Source organism: Arvicanthis niloticus, chromosome 26 (assembly GCF_011762505.2).
Source record: "Arvicanthis niloticus isolate mArvNil1 chromosome 26, mArvNil1.pat.X, whole genome shotgun sequence".
Taxonomy (NCBI): domain Eukaryota; kingdom Metazoa; phylum Chordata; class Mammalia; order Rodentia; family Muridae; genus Arvicanthis; species Arvicanthis niloticus.
The window spans coordinates 25,895,868-25,911,756 of NC_133434.1; the positions used below are offsets into that span (position 1 = coordinate 25,895,868).

Consider the following 15,889-nt stretch of genomic DNA (forward strand, 5'->3'; position numbering starts at 1 on the left):
GCCACTCACACAGATGAGGAAGACTGTAATGAACTTACAGTTTTCAGCCTTGTCTGTACCACAGCTCCACATAGTTTGTGGAGTTTTGCTTTAGAATGTCAAGAGTTGCTTTTCTCTCTTTTCTTCTAGTTGTTTTTAAATGGTAATGATTACCAGCCACTGGTATTTGGCTTTTTATATGCATGTGTGTGTATTATGCTATTATTTTGGCAGAGCAATGGAATTTGTCCATGCTCCCTCTAAGCCTTTTAAGCAGTGACCTGAACTTAGTGTGCACTTTCAGGTGGTCTTTGATTCGTTCTAGCCCTCTAAGCACTGTAGGTATGCTCCTGAGATGAAAACATGTAGAAGTCAATGTCCATTTGGACCACACATTCAGATCACTCAGGAAAGCTAACAGACTACTCTTTGGGGTTGAGGTCCTGTTCCAGAGCCAGTAGACAACCACATGGAGTTACATGGGCCAGAATTCCATGTCTGCAAACTGAAACTAAATTACTTTATCCAACTTTCCCAAACAGAGCAGTTCCAGAAGACATGGTAAGGAAGCCTCTCAGCTTTGATCCTCATAAAAGTAACTTGGGGTTAGCAATCCACTATACTGAGTTCTTACCTTATTTCTGTTCAAACTGGTCTTTAAACCAGAATGTTCTGCTGTGCTGACGAGTACCTTTGCAGGAGAGACAGCTTAATTCAGGACTCATTTAAAAACAAAGAACTCTACAAAGCCAAAGCAAACAAACAAAAAACCTACTAGGGCTGAAGAGATGGCTCAGTTAAGAGCACTGATTGCTCTTCCAAAGGGCCCAGGTTCAATTCCCAGCACCTACATGACAGCTTGCACCTGTCTATAATTTTAATTCCAGGGCTTCTGACACCCTCACATGGATATACACACAGGCAAAATGCCAATGAACATAAAATAAAGATAAACTATACATTTTAAAAAAGAGCATAAAGACCAATTGTTCTTTGAATGTGTTAAATTTCTTAAAGACATTGGTCCTGCCCTGATCTCTGCCTTAGAAGGCAAGCTTGCACTGTGAGAAAGCCCACAGGTAAGTAAAGAACTGAGCAAAGCTGCCACCTTTTCTTCCAGCAGCTGAGTGTGGCCTTCTGCTCCCGTGGGACTCCAGTTTCCAAGGAAAATGTAAGAATTGCTTTTTTAACAAAACCCAAAGTAAAGTAGAACTTGGACATTGAAAAATATCAAGTGGAAGAAAAAGAAATTCTCTGCATGGATTGGTGCAGTTTCCTGAAGTTCACAAGAGGTTTAAAAGGGACGTCTGGGGAAGTATAAAGCACGCAAAGGAAACCTGACTTAGGAATGCTTATCATGTAATTAGCACTAAGCACAGTAAGTACAATTTTGAAAAATAATGAGGATTTACAAGTGTGGAGACTAATACACATACAAAAATTATTAATTGCTAATGGTCACACAGCCTTTAAGAAGTAACATGTGCTACACAAGTAGACCATGACTGCCCCCAGTGTTCACCACCTCTCAATCTATTATCTTAATTCAATAATCACAGCTGCTTTTTAAAAAAATCAAACTCTAGTTTAAATAGTAAAAATAGGGTCTAGAGAGAGAGATGGCTCAGGTTAAGAGCATTGACTGTTCTTCCAGAGGTCCTGAGTTCAATTCCCAGCAACCACATAGTAACTCAAAACCGTCTATAATGCGATCTGATGCCCTCTTCTGGTGTGTCTGAAGAGAGTGACAGTGTACTCTCAGACAGCAAATAAATCTTTAAAAAAAAAAAAAAAAAACCATATTTAAATCAGTAACATAGCATTGCATGGAGAAGGAATCTAGTCCGAATGGAGCTGGATTTTGATGGCAGAGGTAATGACAAAACATCTTAAAGACAAGGGAAGGGACAGGAGAAAGGTGGCAGGAACACAATAAAGTCTTGGAAGTGAAAATCACAGAAAGCAGAACACTTGAGCTGCTAACTGGTGATCATCAACATTAGGTTCAGGCCCTTCCCACAGAGGCCAGAGTGCAAGGGCGCTGCCATCAGGTGTTGGCTGCACAGCAGGAGATTGTTTTGCTGTGCTGTCTTAGGGTTTTACTGCTGTGAAGAGACACCATGACCAAGGCAACTCTTACAAAGACAACATTTAATCAGGGCTGACTTACAAGTACAGAGGTTCAGTCCATTATCATCAAGGTGGGAACATGGCAGCATCCAGGCAGGCATGGTGCAGGAGGAGCTGAGGGGTCTACATCTCCATCTGAAGGCTGCTAGCAGAAGACTAGCTTCAGGCAGCTAGGATGAGGGTCTTAAAGCCCACACCCACAGTGACACACCTACTCCAACAAGGCCACACTTCCAAATAGTGACACTCCCTGGGCCAAGCATATTCAAACTACCACATATCTCTTAGTATTTTTAGGCATGAACTTTTGTGAGGGAGGATGGCTGCTGGCATCCTAGAAACATAGCCTTGAGGTATTAGAATTATATTACTTTTTGTTTTTTTCTAACCTTTATGGTTCCAGGTTGAGGCCATGTAGAGATGTAGGGTCAGAGGTGGGGCTCTAGAGTTTAGTCAAGAAGATAATCTGTCATCTACTAAAAGTCAGTATAATGCTTATATATAATACTTGATATATATATATTCTAAAATAAATATATATGTATATATATGTAAATATATATATATATATATATTTTTTTTTTTTTTTAGAAGATTAGACAGTGAATCTTGTGGGAAGATTGAAATGGTACCCTGGTGCTGTTTGTATTTCGATGCTAATTCTGCTTCCTGAAGAGGGGCTGCCCCATCACGTACTCAGGTGATTTCATGTGACCCTTCTCCCCATTTTAACTGGCCAAATAAAGGCTAGAGCCTGGGATTGGGCAGTGGAAGGAAAAGATGGGGCTGGAGGTTTTAGAGAGGGAGAGAGAGGGAGGAGGGAGAGACAAGGAGACGAGGAGACAGAGGCAGGTGGAGAAGAGGAGGTGGAAGGAAGACGGAGCAGAACCATGTGGCCTGGACATGCCGCAAGAGGCAAGGGATCTCACAACAGGGCCTAGAGTAGTGTAGTGGGTTATCTGCCCATCTAGGCATACAGCATATAAATATTATAACTGAGTTGTGTTGTTTTTCTGTGGGCTTTATGGGGTTGGAGTTACTGCAACAAATTGTAGCCCATTGTAGTGGTCTGCGGCAATCTGTGGAGGAAGGCGCTGCTGAGTTGCTGTCATGCCTGGGCACCTACAGAAAGGCTTCAGCTGTGGGGTCACCAATGGATTCGACCAGACATTTGATGAGGAATCAGACCCTTACTGAAGGCAGTAGAGAACAAAAGCCACCAGCAGGGGTGGCTTAACATTCCCGGCCTCCCCCACACACCAAGAGTAGTGGGCGTGGCTGACAAAGAGGAGGAGATACTGTTGCTGGTGACTCCGTAAGAAAAGAGGAATAAAGTGAGCTGGGAGGAGACTTGATTAACACCTCCAGCGTAAAGGGAAAATAATTTATAGGAGACCAAAAAGACAACCACCTCGTGAAAGAAGATTTGAAAAGCCACTTGAAGGGTGAAGGTGACGAATTGCAGTTGATAGACATTATTGAACCGCCTATCTGAGGCCGAGGTGACCTGGGAAGGGCTCACGGAGGCTGTGGATGGGGGATGGGCCAGGGCAATGGATTTGATTCTCGTGACAAATGTGAATTGTTAGGCACAGTGGAAGTGGTAGATCTGGCCTGAAGCAAGAGGACAAACATGGAGGTGGTGGCTTTCACAACCGGGAACTGTCAGAGATTAATGAACTGATTTGAATCAATCAAATATAACTGAGGAAACCCACGAAAGTGAAGACCACCCAGAGGCAGACAGTGAATGTAACGAGAATGAAGATGAAGAGAAAGAGGGTCCACAAGAGAGGACTTGGATGAGTGGGAAGCTACTGGAAATAAAGACCGAGCAAAAGTAAAATTTAATATCTGAAAACCGAATGAAGGTACTGATGGACAATGGAAAAGGGCCTTTGTTCTGCATAAAAGGGAAAAAGTGAAGAGATTCGTGTTGCAGATTCGGCTGCAAACCTTCATTTCCGGAAGCCAGCAAATGATATAAAGTCTCAACTGGAGATCAATTTCAGAGGCCTCGGCCACCCAAGACTTCCTGACAGGGAGGACGTGGGCATGGGTGTGGTAGTCATCCAAACCGTGGCCAAAGGGCTGATGGTTCAAGTGCTTCTGCTCCTGATGTAGATGACCAGAGGTGTCTCAGCTCTGGCCCAGCTGGATGCCATAACACAGTGCTGGTTCCTTGTGGACCCTGCTCACAGCTTTTGCATGCTTAAAGATCCCAAACAACTAGAAATTAAAAAGAAAGACTGTCATTCATACCACGCACACCTAAAGACTGAATTTTATCTGTTTTAAAAGCAAACTTCTCTAGCTACACAGACGTGACAAATACACTAGTCAGTTTGTATTTACAAATGTATGGGAAGCTGGCACGTTTTCATAATTTTCAGAGATTATGCATTCTTCGTGAATACTTTTGTATTGCTGCTTGCCAATATGCATTTCCAAGCTTGAAATTTAGATGTTAACAGTGTGTACCAGTTATGAGAAGGAGGAGGAAGAGGAAGGGGGAGGGGGAGATTAGACAGTAACCTTGTGGTGGTTTGAATGAGAATGGCTACTTGCACCCATAGACTCATATTTTTGAATGCTTGGTCCTCAGTTGTAGAAGTATGTGATAGAAGACTAGGTGCTGCCTTTGTGTCACTGAGCGCAGGTTTGAGGTTTCAAAAGCCCACACCACTCCCAGTTAGTGCTTCTCTCCTGTCTCTCTCCCCCCCCCCCACCCCGCACAACCATTTCCCATCTCCCTCCCTCCTATGTTGCATCAAACTCATAGGGATCCTCCTGCCTCAGCCTTCCAAATGACAGAATTACAGGTATTCACCACTAGGCCAAGTTTAGAATGCATAAGATTCTTTAAAAATCTCAAGCATACAATGTATCTTAGTTCCCATTTCTCTAAAGATACCATATATTAAAAAAACAAAACAAAACAAAACAAAAAAAAAAAACCCACTCACACTCGGTCCCCTTAAAATAGAGACCAAAGTTTCATTTGTAGCAATTAGAATTCCAAAGTTCATTTCACCTTGTTCACAAATTTTAGTTATAATTACAATTATTTGCTAATCCTTAGAAAGGAGCTGAAGAGCTCCAAATTCCGGAGACCTTTCCTCAAGTCTTAGGGCATTGCGGCCACCCAAAAATTGGGCAGGAGAGATGTTGGGGGCCGACTTTTAGCAGAAAGCGGCTATCAGCTTTGCAGCCATCTTGAGCCATATACCCTGACATGAGGTTTGAATTACAATAGCCTACAACAGCTGAGAACACTCCGATAATCTTGGTTTAGATACCTTGAGATTAAAGGTGTGTGAGATTAAAGGTGTGTGATTTAAGAGTATGACTTAGAAGTATAGAGATCAGAGTTAGAGACAAGACCTAAGGGCATGATTAAAGGTGTAACTTAGAGGCGTGGCTTAGAAGTGAGACATATAAAAGGCAGAGACAGAACAGATCAGAATCATACTATAGACTACTGAGATCAGACGAATCAGACACATCAGACATTAGGTAGAGTCTGCCCTCACCCTTGCTCTTGCTGAACCCCTACCCGCAGACGGAAGCAGCAGCTTGGGCCGGGATACAGTGGCCGCCCAAACGTGGGTTGGCCCGGGCCTCAACATTTTGCCTGGGCTGCAACATTATTTTGGCTGCCCCAACGTGGGGCTAGTGTGGACCCCAACATTATTTTGGCGCCCGAACAGGGACTAGTGTAGACCCCAACATTAGAGAGATGGCTCAGCTGTTAAATGATAGGCTCATAACCAAAAAGACATAAACAGACTTCACCTATCTCATTGACATGGTATTTTTCAATGAGGTTTTATTTATAAAACAAATTTCAGATTATTGATATATTTCTCAAGGTCTATTTTAAAAATCTATTTTTACATATATGAGTCTTTCTACTACTTATACATATGCATACTGTCTGTGTAGTGCCCAATGAGGCCAGAAAAGGGGGTCGTGTCCCCTGGAACTGGAACTACAGATGGTTGTCAGTAGTCATGTGAGTGCTGGAAACTGAACCTTGATCCTCTGCAAGAGTAGCCAGTAGCTGACGCACCTCTCCAGCCTCCCGTCCGCTTTCCGTTTGATCTCTACTGCCTTTTTAAAAAAAGAGGCAAGAAAGCCACTGTCATTTTGTTGTTTCTCTTTTCTTACTTCTGTGGCTGTACTCTGCCAGATTCTCACTTGTCATAAGTTTAACCTGTGATTTCAGTTCGCTAATGGCACTTCATCATCTCTCCTGCATCTCTTCAAGACACACATTCACCCTCAGATCCTGTGAGTTCCATAGGAATTCTTAGGAGATTGGAGATAGAAGATTGTGGAGAAATACAACGGAAAGGCACCAGAGAAAAGCAGTGAACAAAGGAACGAAAAGATCTTATACTAGCAGGCGAGATTTGTCTGAGAAACTAAGAACCCTAACTGAAACATAATAGGCAAGTGGAGAGCCCTGTTCTGTGGGGCTCAACCCAAAGAGAAGCAAAGTTCTGGTGGGCTCCACATGCACACGGTACCGCACGCATGTGTTGGCTACAGTGCGCATGCACAGCATATGGCACCACAAAAAGTTTAAAACAGGAGCCTAAGCCCAAAGGACCTTGGCTCTTTATCCCAAGTGACTAACATCAAGAAAAACAACTGGTGCTATAAAATTTAATTTTTACCTCGATGGCAAGATGCTCACTCATCTATTCAGGCACAACCCCCTGGGAATGGCATGTTTTGAAAGAACGCCATTCCTTCCCAAGGGGCTGATTCAGAGAACATGTCTGCTGTATATACCTGTCCTTTAAGGATTTTCCTAAGAAATAATTTTTCTTTAATCTTTCTACTTCTGGTCTGGTAAATGCATTTCTCCCATGCTTTGGGCTTGTCACCAGCACTCCTTGTACATTTTGACAGCATGGATGGAGAACTTCCTCTTTGCCTTAGGGTTTCTACTGCTGTGTTAAACAACATGATTAAAAGAAACTTGTGGAGGGAGGATTTATTTCATCTTCCAGCTTGTAGCTCGTCTTTCAGGGAAGTTAGGGCAAAATCTCAAGGCAGGACCCTGAAGGCAGAAACTGATGCAGAGGCCGTGGAGGAACACTGCTTACTGGCTTGCTCCATGTGACTGGCTTAGCCTGCTATCTTACACCATCTAGGACCACCAACCAAGAGGTGGCGCCACCTACGGTAAGCTGTGAATTTCCACATCATTAATCATCAATCAAGAAAATACACCACAGACTTGCCCACAGGCCAATCTGGTGGAAGCATTTTCTTCAGTGAGATTCCCCTCTTCCAAAATGACTCTAGCTTATGTCAGGTTGACATAAAACTAGCCAGTATGCCTTCTGTTTTAGTTAGGGTTTCCACTGCTGTGAAGAGACACCATGACCAAGGCAATTCTTATAAAGGACAGCTTTTAATTGGGGCTGGCTTATAGGTTCAGAGGTTTAGTCCATTATCATCAAGGCAGGAGCATGGCAGCATCCAGCCAGGCATGGGGCTAGAGAAGCTGAGAGTTCTACATCTTCATCTGCAGGCCTCTAAGAGAAGAGTGACTTCCAGGCAGCTAGGATGAGGGTCTTGAAGCACGCACACACACACACACACACACATACACACACACAAACACACAGTGACGCGCCTACTCCAAAAGGGCCACACCTCCTAATGGTGCCATGCCCTGGGCCAAGCATATACAAACCACCACACCTTCCTCAGCCTCTCCCCCCTCTAGTACTTGTAGAGGTCAGCTGATTGGCCCGTGGACTACTTAGGATTCCTGAGCAGCTGTGGATCAGCTTAAGCAGTCCTTTCTGTCTCCTGTGGAAAGTCTCACTTCCCATTTGCAACAAAATAACCCTGGCCATGGGTATCCTTGATAGCATCTGAAGGCAATGGACAAAAAAGAGTGGCCTTCTCTAGTCAATAGAGTGTAAGTGTATGACCTAGACATAACACTTCAGGTCTAAATGAACATACTTCAGAGATACCCAAACATCTGTATTCATGACAGCACTGTTCACAATCACCGAGTTCTCAGATCATCTGTGGAGAGACAGTGGCCAAAGAAAGGTGTTATTCAATTCCTCCTGGGAGACCCCTCAGATCTGCACATACTGTAAGGACCCTTCCGCCAGGCCTCTCTTTTTCTCCACCACGGCATTTGTCACAGCTCTCTAGAGTGGGGAGGAGCTTGAACATGTAGCTTACAGTGTTTGTGTTTGTATAAGAGGTCCTACTCAGACTTCCTCATTCAAGAAACCTACTAGTAACTGGGTCTTCATTTTCCTCCAGGATAGTTGAGTCTCCTTCACGTTCAGTCATGACCGATTTGACGGTTTTAGTCTGTGAGCTTTCCCTTCAAGGTCAATCTAGTCTGACCTGTCAGATTGGTTTGGTTTGGGTCCAGAGAGAAACTGTATCCCACCTTTGGGAATTGGGGAGACTCTATCTAAGAGGACGCCTCAGTCGAATTGGTGCAGGGAGTCTGGGTTTCACTCTGACAACAGGAGAGGTCTGTTGCCCTCAACAGTAAATAAATGGAAGGCTCTGGAACCCATGTGACAGGCCCCGTGTTTTCTATCCCTTCCACTTGCCACCAGGGTATTAAGAACTGGTCTAAATTGGATTCTCAGACTCTGAAAAAGAAAACAATTTTTTTCACAGCAAAACTTGACCCTTAACACACTTGCAGATCAATCATGCTGGCTGCCTCGGGGCACGTTGAGCTATTTCTTCATCCTACAATTAGATGTCTTTGTAATTTAGGAAAGGACTCTGAGATTTCTTATAGCCAAGCTTTCAAGACTGTCACAAGACCACAAGATGCAATGGGGATGCATTATGTATTTTACTAGATTCTCCTGAACTTTGGATTTTCCTTAAACTTGGCCACAGGTGACCCTTCATGGCCTCTCCTTTGTATATATCTAGGCTTAACTTCCAGCTACTTCCAGCTTCTCTACCGCCATCTCCTCTCCCCCTCATCACCCTCTTCAGCTTCTCCTATTCCTCTTCCTCCTCATCTTCCTCCCCCCTCCAAAGATCTCTTTCCAGCCACACCCCTCTTTATCCAGACACACCCTCCCCATCACACCTGCGCAAGAGCTTCATATGGGAACTCAAGGAGGAGAGGAAGCCATCCCACCCCTTCAGAGACCAGCTTTCCCCTTTGCAAGCCAGCTCATAAGGATTGCAGCACCAGCAGCTACACAGCCCCTCCCCCATGCCCAGTCTGTCCCAAATACAATCCACATCAGGACCTTTCAGCCAGGATCCCTGCATTAGGGAATCCAGAGGGTTCATTGTGGCTTTTCATCCAACATAGCAACACATCTACATTATTCTAATTATCTGCTGCACCTATGAACAATTAAAAACTACTGCTTCTCCTGTAGTAAATTTTTCCCCTTGGTGCCGTTCAGTTACACATCCCCTTTCCCCCAAGCTGCCCCAAATATAAACCAAATGAGGACCTTTTAGCGATGATGCTCGGCTTGCCAAGCTTTTGACGTAGGCTAACAGTGCGCCTCTCTAGCCACATGCTGCTGCAAACACGGGGAAGCCTCATCTGGTTCTCAGTATGTGACTGATGAGGTGTGTGTTCATCATCCAGTTACAGCCAGGCCAGCTTCCATAGCTATCGCTGTTACGAGCTCCCAATGGCCACATCAGCGCTGCTTCAGGAAATGGCAAGAGTGGACTCACTGAGATAATATGATTAGGTTATGTATTAGAGGGAATTAAAATGCCAGTGTCAAACCCATTAACTACAACAACTTGTAGAACACAACACAGGACGCTGCCAAGAATCCTGGTCCCTTTCAATTTAGGCAAGCTGAAACCATGTGCAAGTGCACCAGTGTGGACCCCAGTAGACAGAAAGGCTAAGTCATCCCGACTGTATATTTTATAAACCAAATTTCTCCAGAGAGCAGACAACAGTTTCAATACTCCACCAGGGACCCAGACTTCTTTCACCACTTTATTAGACACAGTTATTTATTAGATACTTTTATTAGACACATGTTCTTTAATAGCCTAGAGAAGACCTCAAGAACTAGAAAAGCCAAACTAGAGGAGACAAGGATAAACATGACAAGCTATCTTAATACAGGGCTGCGGACTCCATGTCTAGCTCGGGAAATCCTAGAGCGCCACCTAGTGGCTAAACAGCTCAGTCTAAGGCCCTAAACCAGCCTCCGGTCAAAGGACTCTGCTATATCCTTGTGGTCAGGCACATTTCAGCCAGAAGTGCCTAAAGTTTCCAGAGTAGAAGCCTCCTCCTCCAAGCCTATGTCCAGTCTACAAAGTGGCGGCCCATCGGAAGTAAATGTCCCTTTCTTCTACATGAGGGAAGTATGACCTCCAACCAAGGCCACTAGGATTAGGTTAAACCTGAAAAATGCCAATTGTCCATGACTTTATTTCTAAACTACAAAGATCATAATGAAGAAGATTGATGGGGTGCTGAGACTATAAGGTTTCTGCATGTTCTATCTCCATGGAGATGAACTTTAGGTGGCCCTACATTGCCAAGGGCCAAGATTACATTACTTATTGATAAGAGAGTAGAGAGTAACTTTTTTTCACCCAGGCGCCTTCTATGGTTAGATATTCCAGTGCCCAATTCTCTTCACCAGAAGCTCTATCCATCCCCTCTCCACCCCCTCTTGACCTGTACAATAGGCAAGCATCTTCTGTTCATTCTTGTCTAGTCCTACCACACTGCTGGGTTTACTTCTGGGGTAGATACAATGTCTAAACTTCAGACCTACTTCAGGCTTTTTGAACCACCCAACCCCCAAAGTCCTTGAATAGTCTGGAGCTGTCTGGGGCCAAAGAGCCCTCCCTAGAGTTCATTCAAAACACTCCCCTGACGATTGAGCGCACTTCCATCCCTGGACACTAATAGCCACTCCCCTTTCAACTACCACTGATGAGCCGAGCAGCCTCCCCTGAAGCCCCAGTTACTGAAGGCTAAAGCATAAAAAGTTCATAGCTTCTCATTGATAAATCCCTGGCTTCTTGTCGACAGAGAACTCATGTAACTCTCCATGCAACACTCTTCCCTTCGCAGTAAAGATGTCAGACAGACCCTACAGGTTGGTCTATGACTGGGGACCACAAATGAGGCTGTAGTCTTCATCCGACTCACAGTTCCCAAACCTTATACCTTCTTGGGGCAGATTCCCACCACCACCTCCTGGTTCACAGTGTTCGACCTTAAAGATGCTGTGGTTTGTATTCACATTTGCCTAGACCCTCAGGGCCTATCTGGCTTCGATGACAGGACTTTGCTTTACCTTTTCACAATTCAGATTAATTGTGACACCCTTATATACTGTGAATGGGAACAGAAATTGGTTGAGCCTCTGTATGAAAATCCTTCAAAAAAAAAAAAAAACTAAAAATGGAACTACCATTATGACCTAGACATAACACTTCAGGTCTAAATGAACATACTTCAGAGATACCCAAACATCTGTATTCATGACAGCACTGTTCACAATCACTGAGTTCTCAGATCATCTGTGGAGAGACAGTGGCCAAAGAAAGGTGTTATATACGCACAACACTTACAAAATGAGATTCTAGCCAAGCAGTGGTGGCACATGCCTTTAGTTGCAGCACTCAGGAGGCCGAGGCAAGCAGTTCTCTATGAGTTCGAGGCCAGCCTGGTCTATATGGTAAGTTCCAGGACAGCCAGGGATGTTACAGAGAAACTCTGTCTCAAAAATCAAACAAACAAACAAAAAGGAAACAATATTATTTGTTAGAAAATGGATTAAACTGGAGATGATCATATTCAGCAAGATAAACCACACACACAAAGATAAATATTGTGCCGGGCAGTGGTGGCGCACACCTTTAATCTCAGCTCTTGGGAGGCAGAGGTAGGCGGATTTCTGAGTTCGAGGCCAGCGTGGTCTACAAAGTGAGTTCCAGGACAGCCAGGGCTATACAGAGAAACCCTGTCTCAAAAAACAAACAAAACAAAAAGATAAATATTGTATGCTTTTTCTCATTTGTATCCTAGAATTCATTCATTCATATTCATACATCTGCCAGGAAAACAGAGGGAGACTTGGATAAGGAGAGAGAGCAGTGGGAGAGAGGGTGTCTAAAGGGAGAGAACAGGGAGGGGTGATTACTAGTACTTGAGAGAAACCATCGATGTGAAACCCAAGCCCTGCAGTGTACACCCTCAGTGGGTTCGCCTTCTCTCTCCTCCGAAGACGCTCCTGTGCCCTCGAAGCTCACACTCATCCTTGCTGGGCATGACTGCTTTCTTATAATCCACCAGCTTCTCTTTCTCATGCCCCACCCCCAGCAGGCAGCAGCCAAGGCCTCCAGCTTGCCTGCCCTGTGTTAGCCCTCAAACTCCAATGAACATCGTCTTAAAGTTACTTCTGAGTTTTCTCTTTTATGTGTTTTTATCAATTTAGTATGTGAGAGAGTATGTGTATGTACACATTTGTACACACACACACACACACACACAAGGGGTGGGGGGCGGTCAGAGGGCCACTGGCTGGAGTATTTTCTCCTTTAACCATGTGGATATCCAGCTTGGCATTAAATACTTTGACCTGCTGACCCATCTTCCTCTGATGGCCGTCTTTAGTTTTGAAATTCTCCCACCTATGAAACTAAAGACATGCAAAATGGACTCGAGTCTTCTGGTGAGCACCTAAAGGCCAAGAAAATGAGATCTCTAACCTGGGGCAGACCTGACACTGCAGCTGGGTTGGCAGCTCAACCGCTTTGCCTAAGGGACCAACCCTAGGCAAGGTAGGCTCAGCGTAGGCCATGTTAAGAGATAGGCAGAATAACTAGTCCGTTATCGAGGTACTGTGTTTTTCCTTCCCAGACTCTCTGCCCCCATTGTAGGGGTTTAAGGACCAATATAGGAATATAAGTCTTCCACTCATGATTTTACCTTGTCTTCTCTTTTCTGAGCATGTTTCCTTAAAGTTTCAGGCTTTCCCTGCCCAATACTTTGGATATCCTTTCTCTTTCTCTGAAGCTTTGCTCCCTGCCATGTGGCTGCTTGCCATCCATGTGTCTGACCTCCATGCCGGCTTAAATGGCAAGGCTCTTCCTTCTCTCCTCCAGGCAGCTGCTGTACTGTTCGCCTGCCCTACAACTTTCCCTTTAAACGCTGATTATCCTTGTGTTTCCAAGTGCGTCCATTCTTAAATTCCTTTAGTAATGAGACTAAGAACACTGAATGGGACCCAGAATGTAGCAACAGAAACACAAGGAAATGATTCTGTACACATCTGGGCTTTTACGTCACCTTTTCCTGTACACTGCAACACTGCCACAGGCAAGACAGAGAAAACTGGGCTTTTCTTCTCTACAGTCTAGCCAAAATTAAACATAGCCAACTGGTTTTTACCAAGCCCTGTCTCCCAAGTATTTTCTAGGTTTGGTGATTTGGTTTGGGTTTGGGTTTTCCATAAGCATGGGAAGTCACTTAAGAATACTTACCACATATAGAAATAATAATTTTTAAGAAACCAATCTTTATTTGGCAAATAAAATTCAGATATTTACTGAAGTAGGGGAGAAAACCTGGGGCAGTGTTCCAGAAAATAACTTCGGGTTGAGATGCCTGTTCATGGGGACCAGTTATATCCAGTACCCATCCCTGGGATGACTGGCCTTCAGGATTTCTGCTTTGCAGGCTTCCCTTCCTTCAGATCTGAACCCATACATACTCTAAAGTGCTCATGTTTATTAACAACTGTTTCTATGGCAGCAGAGTCCTGTTTTTAGGGCCCAGGGGTGGGAGCTATTTATAAGTCAAAGAATGATAGCACACGCCAATAGCAGCTATTAGTGATGAAATCCTTTTGGGAGCTCTCAGATAAATAATATGGTAACAAGAGAAAATACATTCAATGTGCCTATTGTTGAAAACCACATCTGGATTCTAATTTTGTCTCCCATCTTGGTCTGCTGACTACAAACATATGTAAGCCTATGAATCGATAATTTTGGTCCCTTGGAATTTACATATTAGGTGCACTGAGCCATGGAACTCAGTGAGTCTTCTCTGTGACAGGTTTCTTACCCCATTAGACAGAGGGCAGGCTTGGTGGTGTACAAGGTTTGCCGTTCCACGTGGTCTTCTGAATAAAAAGGGTTGACCTTCCCCAGCAACAAGTCCTTCTCATCCCAGAATGTACTGACATACTCTATTTTTAAAATGCTTATGAAATAAAACAATTTATTCTATTTAGCAGCTCGCAGAAGCTACTTTCTTTCATGTACATTGTGCCATCTAAAATATATTAAAATCAACCAAAGTGTGATAGTTCCCAGGCAAACTTCAACTCATACTTTAGACATATAAAAAGGTGTGTAGCATAGGTGTAGGACATTTAGAACGTGTGTTCTGAAGCAAGAAGGTTAGAGAAAAAATCCTAGAGAAACTACTCCACCTCATAATGGGAGCATAACAGTGGGCCACACAGCATTGTGAGCCTCTCCTCACTATACAAGAGACAGAGAAAAGGGACGGCACGTTAACTCAGGCTGGGAATCCTTTCTCTCAACTCCAAAATGCTGCAAAAGCGTCACGTTTGGGGGCGTCACGTTTGGGGGCATCACGTTTGGGGGCGTCGTGCCAGCATTGAAATGTTGGATATCAACTCTTGGAGCAGTTCAAATTTTTAGGTTAGAGATATTTCACCAGTAAATTTTATGCAAATATTCCGAAGTTTGAAAATTTTCAAAATCTGAAACCCTTCTGGCCCTAAGCATTCCAGATAAAAAATACATAACCTTATCTACTTCAAAGGAACACAGAAGTGCGACATGGATTTACACATGTAAAGTGCCTGGAGAGTAAGGCCACAACCCAGACAAAACTAAATTGTGACTGACTGCATTTTAAACATCATAAAAATGATGTTACAATGATTAACTTTACTCTAAAATCGTGTAACACATATTTCTCCAATTAATAACCCATTGAGAATCAGTGTCCAAGCTGGCTTCTAGATAATTTATATAGTCTTAAACTATTACCTTGTGGCAATGACAAACTCCACTCTTCCATGCCAGGACTAAGTCTTGAGTGATTCAAGCTTCCTACAAAATGCATTGCTGTGTGTGTCAAGGACAGAAGAATCGCAGTTCTCCCAAAGCCCACTACACCCTCAGGGTTGCCCCTCTTCCCGGTCTTTCTAGAGGCCTATGTCTCTGAAGTCTAGAACACCCACATAGGATGTGCTTCTGAATATTATCCTTGATATAAGGGCATCATGGAATTAAATGAATCCTCTCTGTAACAGGTTTCTTACTCCATTAGACAGAGGGCAGGCTTGGTGGCGTACAAGGTTTGCCATTCCACGTGGTCTTTTGAATAGAAAGAGTTGCCTTCCCCATGCAGCAAGCCCCTCCCATCCCTGACTGTCCTGACAGGAACAGTCTCATGACTTCATGTGTGTATATACCTTTCTCAGGCCTAAATAGTTACCAGTCTTCTTGGTATACAGAACTGATGATTGTTTTGGGTTTTGTTTTGCTCATGTCTATTTTAACAGACCTCTTTATCTTTCACTGAGGTCTCTCTCCTGTGTAGATGCTATTACACTTCCATTGTATTTTCTCACTGCGGAACCATGGCCTCTTTGGATTTTTGATTCTTACTTTCAAGTGAATGGGATGTCCCCTATAGTCTCGGGCATTTGAACACTTGGTCCCCAGTTGATAGCAATGTTTGGGAAGTTTAGAAAATTGCTGTAGAAAGCAT

At 43.9% G+C, this 15,889-nt stretch overlaps 1 pseudogene; it reads left to right on the plus strand.

The window, feature by feature from the left end:
- Positions 1–1,449: 1,449 nt before the first annotated feature.
- Positions 1,450–4,334, plus strand: LOC143439242 (SERPINE1 mRNA-binding protein 1 pseudogene; annotated as a pseudogene).
- The last annotated feature ends 11,555 nt before the right edge of the window (positions 4,335–15,889 follow it).